At 49.7% G+C, this 13,373-nt stretch overlaps 1 protein-coding gene across 1 annotated transcript in view; it reads right to left on the bottom strand.

Moving 5' to 3' along the window:
- EXD2 (exonuclease 3'-5' domain containing 2) overlaps positions 1-12,416 on the bottom strand; it is an 82,244-nt gene extending 69,828 nt beyond the window's left edge. The window contains exon 1 of the mRNA XM_069208971.1: positions 12,245-12,416. The gene's annotated coding sequence lies outside the window, so the exon portion shown is untranslated. The remainder of the gene's footprint in view (positions 1-12,244) is intronic.
- Between the last annotated feature and the right edge of the window lie 957 nt (positions 12,417-13,373).

Below are 13,373 nucleotides of genomic sequence, written 5' to 3'. Positions count from 1 at the left end.
CATTTTGCAAGGCCCAGGCCGAATTGCCTCCCCATCATGTCTAACCATACATCAGCCAAGGAATGATAATTCCTTCCTGACTATCTCTCCAAATCCCTATATGCCGTTCCTCAGTATGCCCAACAGACCGCTAAACCCATATCCTTCATAATCTGATTCCAATTTAACAATTTTTCCAGCACATCCATCCTTTTGCACAGAGCTGTAAGGACTTTGTACTCCCCGGTTACATAAACACAGCTAATTTATGCCTTAAAGGCCTTCCAGACTATCATGGTATCGTCTATTGAGGGCTCATTTTTCTCAGAGTAGAACTCTATATGATATTTACCCATTTGCAGAACACACCGTCAAACTGAGCCTCGTTTTAGGATCTCCAATACAGCTGTCCATGGTATCCACAGCCTAGCCGCAAATCTAGTACAATCAAGTTGTGGTCCAAAAACGTTCTGGGAAGTGTATGCACATATAGTGTAGTGTGGCTCAAGTTAGGCAACAAGAAGCCCTCCCCAACGGACAAAGACTGGCTCAACAGCTTAGTGTTCTGCGACATAACCAGTGAACTGGATGCCTCCCTACAGACGCCCACCTTCAGGCCGAAATACATATGACAGTCACTGCATATTTAACTGCTGACAGTGGATGACACGTCTCAGGACTCCTGACCACGAACACTATAAAACCCTAAACTCTATCCCGGTCCACTTCACCTCCTTCTCTAAACTTTGCTGCCCGCCCTCGAGCCACCTGTGGCCATATTACCGCTAGCGAATCACCTACAATGGATGTAGCCTCCTGCCCTTAAAGGTACTGTTGACGTTGACCACTACTCATCACATAGTAGATTTGCTATGCTCATCCCTCCGACTGTCTTCCCAATATTATCTTCAAATCTCTATCTCTTCCCTGCAAACATCAGCGTGGCCTGGTGCTCATAAGCCATTTCCACAGAAACTCACCAGTTGTGGCCACAATGATTAGTTACCAATCGCCCTACAGTAGGGATCTCTCTGGTGTGAGGAGGAGGCCCTTGCAATTCACTCAGTCCACCTCCCCCGTTGAAGCCACTCATTTAGCAAAGGAGGCTGGCCCGTTTATCAGCAATCTTCGGTCATTCCCGTTTATCAGCAATCTTCGGTCATTCACTCTTAGTCCTATCGTAACAGCTCAGTACCCAGTCTGGGTTCTGCACTGCTCTTCCACTGCAATACCCCATGTTTTCACAGTTGTGTGATACAGCTTCCACATGACGAGGCTACATCCACAAGGGTCCCATTTCCCGGCCTACACAAAGGCCTGTGCTGTTGTATTTTGGCCCTCCTGAGGTGACATCAAGCCCCACCTGCTATTCTCCCAGAATCAATGTGAATCAATGTCAGCGTACAACACTCTGCCCCCGTCCGGCACTGGCCCACCATTAGATACCAAGAAGACCCCACTCCCGCCCACAGAGACTAGCCAACATGCAGGATCAGCTTCAGATTTGCCATAACAATGGAGAGCCTCCACTGGCACATAACAGCACTTCCGCTGACTGCAGGATTATAAAATGAGGGTAGCTGGTGTCTAAGTGGGGCTACCCTTCAAGGTGTTGTAGGACTGTGGCATTTCCCTCAGCTGTGCTGCACAACCTTTAAAAGCAAAAAAAACACTTTCTTGGCCGAGGGCTCTCTAGTGTTCCCCATGTTTATCCTTCATGGTTCTTCTCTGCAGATGGAGGGTACAGCAAGTCCTTAGATTGCCCCAGAGTGGATTAAACACAGGAGTGTACGTCACTTGTAGGCAGCACACATGGTGCCAAAGGCCTCAACTATTGGACAGAACAATGACATTGTGCATCCAGTGACTCGGAAGAACACCGTTATCTGAAGAAGAAAGTGGAAATGGAAAAGCAAAGCTATATGAGAGAGCAAACTAGAAAGCCGATATCTTTAGGGGGGGGGGGGGGGGAAATCAGCTTTGATTGAGGAAGGGTGTCCTCTCCAATTTAGGAAATGTAGGACCTGGGGTCCTCTCCAATTTAGGAAGTGTGGGACCTCAGTTGTGCAATGAATGAATTTGAATCACCTAAAACTAAATGGCAACAAACTGAGTTTCTTTTGGCAAACATTCTTTGAGCTGGGGATCTCACTAGTGGCCAGAAGTATGGGGGCAAAGTTCAGTACTAAACACGCTGTAAAGAGTCTGGCAGTCTGGGTCGATAATAAACTCAAATTAAAGCTGTTACTTCCTGCTGCTTTGGTTTGATCAAAAGCTTGAAGAAAATCCTCTGGAAATGTCCCCTTCGATTCAGAGGACGATGTTTCAAGCTCTGAACATTTCATGCTTACACTATTGTAACATGCGCATGCTCCGAAAGATCTTTCGTTGAATCCCCACCGAAACCAGGAAAACGGTCACCCAGGCGCTCGTCACCAGCCGACTGGACTACGGGAACGCCCTCTACGCAGGAACCACAGCCAAGCTTCAGAAAGGACTCCAGTGCATACAGAACGCCTCCGCACGACTCGTCTTGGACATCCCCCGCCACGCCCACATCTCCGCCCACCTGAGAGACCTGCACTGGCTCCCCGTCAACAAGAGAATCACGTTCAGACTCCTCACCCACACACACAAGGCTCTCCACGACCTGGGCCCCAAGTACCTCAACAACCGCCTCACCTTCTACACGCCCACCCGCCAGCTGCGATCGACCAGCCTCGCCCTCGCCGCCGTACCATGCATTCGCAGAACCACCGCCGGAGGAAGATCCTTCTCCTACCTGGCGGCCAAGACATGGAACTCCCTCCCCATCCACCTACGGCAGACCCAGGACCATCTCTCCTTCAGGAAGCAACTCAAGACCTGGCTTTTCGAGCAGTAATGGACCCCCACCCCCCCACCCCCCCACCCAGCGCCTTGAGACCATTGCGGGTGAGTAGCGCGCTATACAAATTGTTGATTGATTGATTGAACATCCCACATCTTGGTACTACCAAGTATGATAGGAATAGATTGCAAATTATCCAAAATACCGCTGTGAGGCTTCTATGCCTTCTGCCTAGATTTTATGTGGTTGCCACTAAGCTACAGGCACTGCACTAGGTCCCTCTGGAGAAACACATTCAATTTTTGAGTGTTACTTACCGCGCTCTGAATAATTCCAGTCCTCCTATTCTCAATTCTCTCCTACAGCCCAACTACCTGGCCAAGAACATCAGGGACCTAAAGAAGGTTATTGATCCTGGCGGTCACACCAGGATATGTTCCTGGATGTGACAGGGCTGTTGACTAAAATTTTGGTCATGGCAGAGGATGCAAAAGCATCAGGGGCATTCATTTCTCTAGAAGTGCTTTCTGGCTGGGCCCAGTGTGCCTTTATTTACATGGGCAATCAATCAATCAATCAATCATAAAATTTATAAAGCGCGCTATGTACCCGTCAGGGTTTCGAGGAGCAGGGGGGGGGGGAGGGGAGCGCAGCTGATTTAGTGGTCGAAGAGCCAGGTCTTGAGAAGCCTTCTGAATGCGAGGAGGTCCTGGGTCTGGCGGAGAGATGTGGGGAGAGAGTTCCAGGTCTTGGCGGCGAGGAAGGAGAAGGATCTGCCGCCGGATGTCTTGCGCTGGATTCGGGGTACGATGGCGAGGGCGAGGTTGGCGGATCGGAGTTGACGCGTTGGAGTGTAGAAGTGAAGTCTGGTGTTGAGGTAGGAGGGTCCGGTGTTGTGAAGTGCCTTGTGAGCGTGGGTCAGGAGTTTAAAGGTGATCCTCTTGTCTACCGGGAGCCAGTGGAGTTCCTTTAGGTGAGGGGAGATGTGACTTCGGCGGGGTATGTTGAGGATCAGTCGGGCGGAGGCATTTTGGATACGTTGGAGTCGTTTGATGTCTTTGGTTGGGATGCCTGTGTAGAGTGCGTTGCCGTAGTCAAGTCTGCTGCTGACGAGGGCCTGGGTCACCGTCTTTCTGGTTTCTGTTGGAATCCACTTGAAAATTCTGCGGAGCATTCGAAGGGTGTTGAAACAGGAGGAGGAGACGGCGCTGACCTGTTTGGACATGGTGAGGGCGGAGTCCAGGATGAAGCCGAGGTTTCTTGCGTGGCTGGCAGGGGTGGGTGGGGGTCCGAGGACGGAGGGCCACCATGAGTCGTTCAAGGCCGAGGGAGTGCGTCCGAGGATGAGGACTTCCGTCTTGTCGGAGTTGAGTTTCAGGCGACTGCTGTTCATCCAATCGGCGATGGATTTTAGTCCCTCGTGGAGGTTTGTTTTGGCGGTGAGCGGGTCTTTGGTCAGGGAGAGGACGAGCTGGGTATCGTCGGCGTAGGAGATGATGCTGAGATGATGTTGGCGGGCCAGTTGAGCGAGGGGGGCCATGTAGACGTTGAACAACGTAGGGCTGAGGGAGGATCCTTGGGGGACGCCGCAGATGAGGTTGGTGGCTTTGGAGCGGAAAGGGGAGAGACGGACTCTCTGCGTTCTGTCGGAGAGGAAGGATGAGATCCAGTGGAGGGCTTTGTCTTGGATGCCGGCTTCCTGGAGGCGGGTCAGTAGGGTGCGGTGGCAGACGGTGTCAAAGGCGGCTGATAGGTCGAGGAGGATGAGGGCTGAGGTTTCGCCGTTGTCCATTTGATGTCTGATGTCATCTGTGGCGGCGAGGAGGGCAGTCTCAGTGCTGTGGTTTCGTCTGAATCCGGATTGTGAGGGGTCCAGGATGGAATTGTCTTCGAGGAAGTGGATGAGCTGAGTGTTGACGATCTTCTCGATGACTTTCGCTGGAAAAGGGAGGAGAGAGATCGGACGGAAGTTTTTGAGGTCGTTGGGGTCAGCCTTGGGTTTTTTGAGGAGGGGTTGGATTTCTGCGTGTTTCCAGCTGTCCGGGAAGGTGGCAGAAGTGAAGGAGAGGTTGATGATCTTGCGGAGTTCGGGGGCGATGGTGGCGTTGGCTGAGTTGAAAACATGATGGGGGCAGGGGTCCGTGGAGGAGCCTGAGTGGATGGTGTTCATGGTTGTTATGGTTTCTGCCTCGTCCACGTGGGTCCAGGCGGTGAGGCGGCAGTCGCGGGAGGAGACGTCGGGGGTGGGGTCTGGCGGTGGACCGGTGTTGAAGCTGTCGTGGATGGTAGTGATTTTCTGGTGGAAGAAGGTGGAGAGGTCGTCGCAGAGTTTCTGGGAGGGCGGGATGTCGTTGGAGTTGGCTTTCGGATTGGAGAGTTCCTTCACGATGCCGAAGAGTTCTTTGCAGTCGTGGGCGTTGTTGTTGATGCGTTCGGTGAAGTGGGCGCGCTTGGCGGTGCGGATCCGTTGGTGGTGTTCGCGGTTGGCGTTTTTGAGGGCGGCAAGGTTGTCGGGTGTGCGTTCTTGGATCCATTTCTTTTTGAGCTTCTGGCAGTTGCTTTTGGAGGTGGTGAGATCGTCTGTGAACCAGGCTGTTTTTTTCTTTCCTTGGATGGTGGTGGGTTTCTTGAGCGGGCAAGGGTGTTGGCGCAGTCGAGGATCCATTGATGGAGGTTGATGGCGGCTGTGCTCGGGTCGATTGCGTCGGGTGGAAGGTTGTTGATGAGGGTGCTGGTCAGTTGTTCTTGGGTGACTTTGCCCCAGCGGCGGTGGGGAGGTAGCTGGATGCGGTGTTGCTCTGTGGTTTTCTTATAGGTGAAATGGACACAGTGATGGTCGGTCCAGTGGAGTTCGGAGGTGTGGCTGAAGGAAATGTGGTTGCTTGAGGTGAAGAGGGGGTCAAGGGTGTGTCCGGCGATGTCCGGCAATGCCAACTGCACCATCTCTAACATAGAATAGGCATAGAATATTCCTGATTAAGAAATACCTCAAACTGGGCGACCTGGTGACTTCAGAAGCCAAGCAAGTGGCATAGGGCAGGCTCTTCGGGAAATCTTTGGCCAAAGAACGCAAAAGATTTTTCAACTTTCAGTTCCCTGAAAAAATCCCAATCGTCTTTCAAACATATCTTCAACCATCGGGTTTTCACCAGGGCTGGCCACGGCAGGGGGCACACGTCCAGCCGTTCCCAATTCCACGCAGACGTTTCAATGGCAGGACTCCTCCTGCTTCGGGGGTTTCTACCAAACTAGAGGATATCCCAGACACAGGCAATCTCGCAGCAGTTCCAGGAGAGGGGGTCCTTCCAACAAGGCACACAGAGTCTAACCCTCATTTACCACAGCCGTTTGGGGGGGGGGGGGGGGGGGGGGGAGAAGAGGTCGCTAGGCACATTTAGTTGACAATTGGAGAAATGTTAAAGCTGATCCTTGGGTGCTCCAAACCATTCAGGGTTTCCACATGGAGTTCTATTAGACTCCTTTTCAGCCTGTCCCTCCTCGCCCCCTCTGCTTCTCAGACTGCGAAGCCGCCCTTATTCAGGAAGAGATCCAGGAACTTCTTTCCAAAGGGGCCATTCTCCCAATCTACCCTACGCCCTTTGGGGTTCCTCAGCAATCAGTTTCTGGTGGAGAAACAGAATAGGGGCCAGTGCCCGGTAATCAATCTCCAGGAATTCAATGACTAGCTGGTCTGTCGCCATTTCAAGATAGAAGGCACCCATCTTCAGTATTATCTCCTGAGGTCCAATGACTAGCTGGTACGTTTGGATCTCAAGGATACTTACCTGATGATCCCTGTCTTCCCACAACATCGTCGGTTCCTCAAGTTACAATGGCAAGACCAGACCTTTGAGTTCAGATCCCTTCCCTTCTGCCTCTCCTCGGTCCCTTTGTGTTTCACCAAGGTCCTCAAACCTGTGGTCGAGCACCTGAGGGTCTCTGGGATACGCATGATAGTGTATCTGGACAACATGCTCCTAATGAACCAGTGCCTTCAAGCGTCATCTGGGAAAAACAGTGGATATTCTCCAATCCCTGGGGTTTGTTTTCAACTGTAAAAAATCCACCCTGGTCCCTGCTCAAACTCTTACCTCCCTCGGCTTCGTGATCAACTCGGTGGATAGTACTCAGAGTCTGTCATCCAGGAAGATGCCAAACTACAGCACAAGGTGCGCAGGACCCTATTCAGGTCATCCAACGGGCGCGACATTTTCAGTTCCCAACCAGATCTTGTGATCAAATCCGACGCCAGAGGCACTGGTTGGGGTGCGCATTGTGGGGAATTCACCACCGTTGGTGGGTGGTCTGCCACAGAACAGTCCCTGCATATCAACTATCTGGAACTAATCATGAGTTCCTTTGCAGTGAAATGTTGTGTTCTCCTACAATGGACAATGAAGCGGCAGTCTGTTACATCAAACATCTGGGGGGGCACTCAATCCAGTGCCCTTTCAGACCTGGCCAAGAACTTTTGGGGGTACAGCCTCAAGCATCAGGTTTATGTGATGGCAACACATCTTCAGGGAACAGCCTACCAAGTTGCGGACTGGCAATCACGACATCTCAAGGACACAAGCCTATGGAAATTGCGTCTGGCCATGTTCTGAATCCTCTCAGGCCTGTGTGGTCTGTTCACAATAAACCTTTCTGCGTCCCGTCAAACCACTAACTCCCTTGGTATGTCAGTTGAAGACCAGATCCCGGTGCAGTGGCAACCAAAGTCTTCCTTCAGGACTGGCCAGTTGAGAAAGGCTATGCCTTCCCTCCTTTTGCGATGATAATGAAACTAGTTGCACAAACCCACAGGCAGTCGGCGGATGTGGTGATAGTGACACTGATGTGGAACTTTCTTGGGATTTTCCAATTCGTCTACCTCTAGATCCAGCTATCTTCAGTGATCCCTCAGGGAACCGCCATCATCTAGTGATGAATGAAACCATCCAGCTCACGGCGTGAATGTATACAGGTCTCAATGGCAAGTGCCAAGTCCCAGGACTTTCGAAAAGAACTGTGAACCTCCTCTCTAGGGCGGACAGTACAGTCAAACAATACTGGTCAATTTGATCCTGATGGTTGGATTGGTGCCAGGATCGGAACCTGAATCCCATAGGGACAGATGCTGTCAATATCCTAAATTTTTTGGCCTCATTAGCTTCGGACGATATGGCCTAAAGATCAGTCAATATCTTTAGGTCTGCGATTTCTGAGGGTCATGCCCATGCGGGACACCTTTCAGTCAGGGAAAATCCTCTGGTCCGTAAACTGCTCAGAGGCATCCATTTGTCTCTTCCTCCAGAGCTGAGGTACTCGGTGCTTTGCGGTGTCAATAATGTCTTAAACCTTTTTATCTCCTGGCCTACTAATACACACCTCTTCCGCAAACAACTGTCGGGCAAGTCGGCCACCCTCCTCTGTATGACCTCTTGCAGATGTCCACGCCCTAAATATCACAGGAAGGACTTTTATCCCAGATGGAGTCACTTTTCACTTCTCATGGCGAACAAAAAAACGTTCGCCTGATTTCATACCTAGCTCTTGCAGGTTCCCCAAAACTGTGTGTGGTGCACTCTATTAAGGTGTATAGGGCCATAGCTGAGGAGCTCTGTCTCCTTGGGGAAAGGCAAATGCTCATCGTGCTTCGAAAACACTATAAGGTGGTCTCTTCCCCGACCATTGCACAAAGGGTTCGATGGACCATGCAGGAAGCAGGCATCAGCACAAAGATGTTTGGAGCACATTCTGCCAGAAGAGCTACGGCATTGAAGGCCTTTGCTCTAGGAGCTCACATGGAGGAAATTTTGAACGCGGCGGAGTGGTATTTGGATTCAACCTTCAAGAGGTTTTACTTCAAACCAATCCCCTCCATTGCGGCTCTTGTGGTGGATAAGCTTTAAACTAGCATGATCTTCACTTACGGGTCCTGACATAGAATGAAAAATGTCATAACAAATATAATGGAAAGTTTCAATTCTATTAAGGACACTGAGGAGAGGATTAGCGCACCTGATGTTTTTCTTTCGCATTTCTGCCCATCCGAGAACAGTGGATCTGTTTAATTGGTGTAAGTAATTTATTCATGAGTATAGTGTTCACAATGTTTAAGATGTAATTTATCGCTGGGAAACATAAGTCCTTTTCATTTGCCTTGTAGTAGTGTCACTTGTATTCTTTCCTGTGGAGGTGCATGTGGACTAAAACTTGATACGTTGATTACTACAGGATCTGAGTCTTCTAAACAGGAGTAAGATCTTCCACTACCTGCTTTTGTTGCAGGAAGAGAGCAGATAAAGGCAGATCCTGGTGCCCCTTTGGCTGATGAACTTTTCTTTTCATTTTCCCTGGGTTTATGGGAAATTAAGTTTGTTATGTTTTGAAATGGCTGCTGTTTGTAATAAACGAAAAAAAGAAGAAGAGCATAATCTTTGCCTCCGTGTCCTTAATGGAACTGAAACTTTCTGTTACGTCAGGAAATTTTTCATTCTCTCCTCTCTGATCTCCCTGAAGGCCAACTGGCAACCCTGAGAGCAGTGCATCATGCAGATGCCTGCTTCATCATCACCCCATCCTTCGTACCATATAATGGCTCCACTTCGAAGCAAGAGGCCATTTTAAGAGAGCATGCATCACATATAAAGCTCTTTACAACACTACAACCTCCTACCTTGCTGAAAAAATGAAAGTCTCGGACACTCAACAGGGATCAAGGAATGCTGAATCACTTATGTAACATTTGACATTCAAGCAAGAACACTAGATGCCTTCTCTGGCAGTGCAACAAGGATCTGGAACTCCCGCCCTCCAGCTAAACACATCCTCCAACCTTGCCATCTTTAACAAGCTTTGGCAAAGCTAATAGGTCATGCCTTTGGGATCTACTGGTTTTGCCAACAGTCAATAGCGCTGCTGTACAGAATCGACAATACTGTGCATTATGGCTAAATTAAATAAAAGGTGAAAAAAGCTGTTATGATGCAGTGGTCACAATATTTTGCATGCACACGCAACACAAATGCGCAGCTACAATATAAGGCAAGAATTTTTTTTTTATTGCTGCGCAATGGTAGGGAGACAATGCAGTGGGGGAAGAGAAGGGTGGGTAGGAGAAGCAAAAGGTGAGAGAAAGAGGGTGCAGGTTGTGGGAAGCAACATGGGGGTCAAGGGGGGAAGAAAAGGGGCTGAGGAGGAAAGAAGAACCAATCAGTGAGAAAGAAATGTAGAATGGTAGTTATGCGGACAACCAAGCAAAGAGGGGGTAAGCAACATGGAGGCGAGAAGAAGCAAAGTTCAAGTGCAACTTAGGGAAAGGTAATCACTCAAGGGAGAGAGATGGAAAACACAAGCACTATCATCTGGATCTCCTCCTTCCTCTCCGGCAGAACCCAGAGAGTCCGCCTTCCGCCCTACCTGTCCGAATCCTCTGAAATCGTCTGTGGCGTCCCTCAAGGATCCTCCCTCTGCCCAACCCTTTTCAACATTTACATGGCCCCCCTCGCCAGCATCGCACGATCCCACAACATCAATATAGTATCCTACGCAGACGACACCCAGCTAATCATCTCCCTCACGAAAGATCCCACAACAGCAAGATACAACCTACACAAGGGACTTCACGCTGTTGCCGACTGGATGAATTCAAGCCGCCTCAAGCTAAACACAGACAAAACAGAGGTTCTCATCCTCGGCAGCAACCTCTCCGCCTGGAACGACTCCTGGTGGCCTACATCCCTCGGAGCCGCCCCCACCACCCAAGTACAGAACATGGCCATCATCATTGACTCAGCACTCAGCTTGACTCAACAGGTCAATGAAGTCTCCTCTTCCTGCTACAACACCCTCTGCATGCTCTGCAAGACTTTCAAGTGGATTCCCGTCTAAACCAGAAAAACAGTCACCCACGCCCTAGTCAGCAGCCGACTGGACTTCGGAAACGCGCTCTATGCAGGAACCATGGCCAAACTACAAATGAAACTGCAACGCATCCAAAAACGCCTCTGCCCGACTCATCCTTGACGTCCCACGCCGCAACCACATCTCAGCCCATCTCAGAGAACTACACTGGCTACCCATATCGAAGAGGATCACATTCAAACTACTCACCCACGCACACAAAGCCCTCCACAACACAGGTCCGGCCTATCTCAACGACAGACTCACCTTCCACACCCCCGCCCGCCAGCTCCGCTCCGCCAGCCTCGCCTCCGTCCCCCGCATTCACCGCTCCACCACCGGAGGAAGATCCTTCTCCTACCTCGCCGCCAAGACCTGGAACTCCCTACTGCTCCAACTATGCCACACCCAAGACCTCCTGGCCTTCAGAAAACGCCTGAAGACATGGCTTTTCGACCATTAGCTCCTCCCCTACCCCCCACGCCTAACGTGTGAGTAGCGTGCTTTATAAATTGTTTGATTGATTGATCATGAAGTGCTTACACAAAAAAGTAGATCCCTGAAAGCGAGCATGAAAACTAGGCAACTGAACTCATTTTAAAGAGGCAATGTTCTATGGAAGAGACAATTATGTCTGATGGAAAAGCCATCAAATAAGAAGCAGGAAAATGAGAGTGATAGTAAAGCCAACCAATGATAAGCAATGTGCAATCTCCAAGCCACTGTATGTTCTTGGTAAACCCGCAATATGTTTTGCGAACACACAGGGAATGCGCACATGGACGTCATTTATGGGTCACCAGGAGTCACAGCTGCAACCCCTGGCTTTCTCGCTGCGACTCGTGGCACTGCCTTTGCGACCCCTGGCCTTAGACGTGGCACATTCTTTGCCAGGAGCCCAGGGGCAGCGCGTCCTTATGGACGTTGCTTGGGTTTTCATTTCCCTTGTTTTCTATTACACTAATGGTGAATGATACATTATTCACTATTAGTGTAATAAAAAATGTGAGTACAGTGAGCTGGAATATGACCCTCCTTGGTTGCTGAGGTAAGTAAAAAAAAACACTTTTAAATGTGTTGGGTGCATACTTGCGGGTGAGAGTGTGCTTACGTGAAAAGGTGTGTGTATATGTGTATGCAGGTGCGTGAAAGTAAGGATGAAACGGCGTGTGACGTCACTTCCGCTTCCCCAGGCGTTTTGTTGAATTGACGTCCACGCACGCTCAGTCCAGTAGCCTCGACCTAAAAAATAAGTCAAATCTTTTTGATGAAGCGATGTTTGCCTCTTAGCAGCCCCTTTGTTGACCTGTCATGTTTGCCCTGACGTGAGCTCTGGCTGTTCCTCTTTCAGTCCTCATGTGTTATTTATGATGATTTCGTTTCCTGTTCTCTTGTGAAGCGCTCTAATGCTCAAGCCCAAATTCGCGCAATACATAACACAAAAAGAAAAATAATTTATAGAGGTATAACAAACCCTGCAAGCGTGCACGTATCTTCATATATTAAGGGCTCACTACCCCTGACAAGGCGTATAATTATAGCTGTTACCTCTCCCCTCCTGCACCGTCGCTCCGAACGACTGTCTGTCCAAAAACGCCCAGCGCTGTTCGTTATTTAATGTTTAAAATCCGCTTTTGTTCCTTTCGCAAGGGGTCTTCGGTATCTTAAATACAGCAACCGCAGCCCCAGGGTAGCCCATGGCTCACAGCCAATCAGCTAGGAGGAGAGATAGTAAGCGGCTTGTGGAAAACGTGGTAGGCTAGATATGATTGGGGAAACTCTCGTCCTTGTGTTATTGGCTGGACTTAGTTCCTGACAGGTTTTGATTGGCTGTATGGGCTCCGAGGCGGGGCCGTTGGTTGAGCCTCGCAGAGGAAGCACGTGTCAGAGTTAAGAAGTGGTGCTCTTAGAGGCATGCAGGGCTGCAAAGTTAGAGGCAGTGCTGAGACTAGGGTCTTGACCGTCTCTAACAGAAAAGGCTGGACCGAAAAATGAAAATATTAGGTATATATAGTCATGCAACAATCATCAATGGAGCCAGAAAATTAGCACTTTGTTATAATAGGAAAACCTTTCGCTTCAGTAGATTATATTATATAATTATAGTGAGTGGCATTTAATAGCAGCTATAGCTTCTAAACATAAAGTGCATGCATTCTAGCAATGGAGTTTTGCAAGCAGGCAACTCAGGAACCCTTCACCATCTTCCTCAAGCTGCCCAGGGTTTCAGGCCAGTCCAGGACTGGGTGAGTACCGAGGGGATGGGTAAGTAGCTAGGTAGCCATTGTGTTGCTCTTTTTGCAGTAGTAGATGCACGTCGGCCACTAGGAGTTCAGGGCAGAGAGGGTATACATTTTCTTGTACCACTGGAATTTAGCTACATCCGACTCAAGAGTCCAATCCTGGTGACAAGCGGTCCTGGTTTGCTTGTGTTCTGGTTCAGAGAGGACCTGGCCTGGCACTACGGGCTGGACTGTTCCCATGAGGAGCAGTGTCAAGGATGATTTGCATATGGCTGGGTCCGTTGAGGTGGCATGGTGGGCAAAAGAATAATGGGTTGGAATGCTGCCAAGCCTTTGCCAGAGGTTAGACAAATTGCAAGCATTCTTCTCATCACCTTTTGTGTTAAGTGTAGAGTAGGTCAGGTATTTTAGCAATGGCTAATGACAAAAAAGTC

This window comes from Pleurodeles waltl, chromosome 9, assembly GCF_031143425.1.
Source record: "Pleurodeles waltl isolate 20211129_DDA chromosome 9, aPleWal1.hap1.20221129, whole genome shotgun sequence".
NCBI lineage: Eukaryota > Metazoa > Chordata > Amphibia > Caudata > Salamandridae > Pleurodeles > Pleurodeles waltl.
The sequence above is the reverse complement of the archived record's forward strand: the minus strand, read 5'-3'. Positions and strand labels throughout refer to the sequence as shown.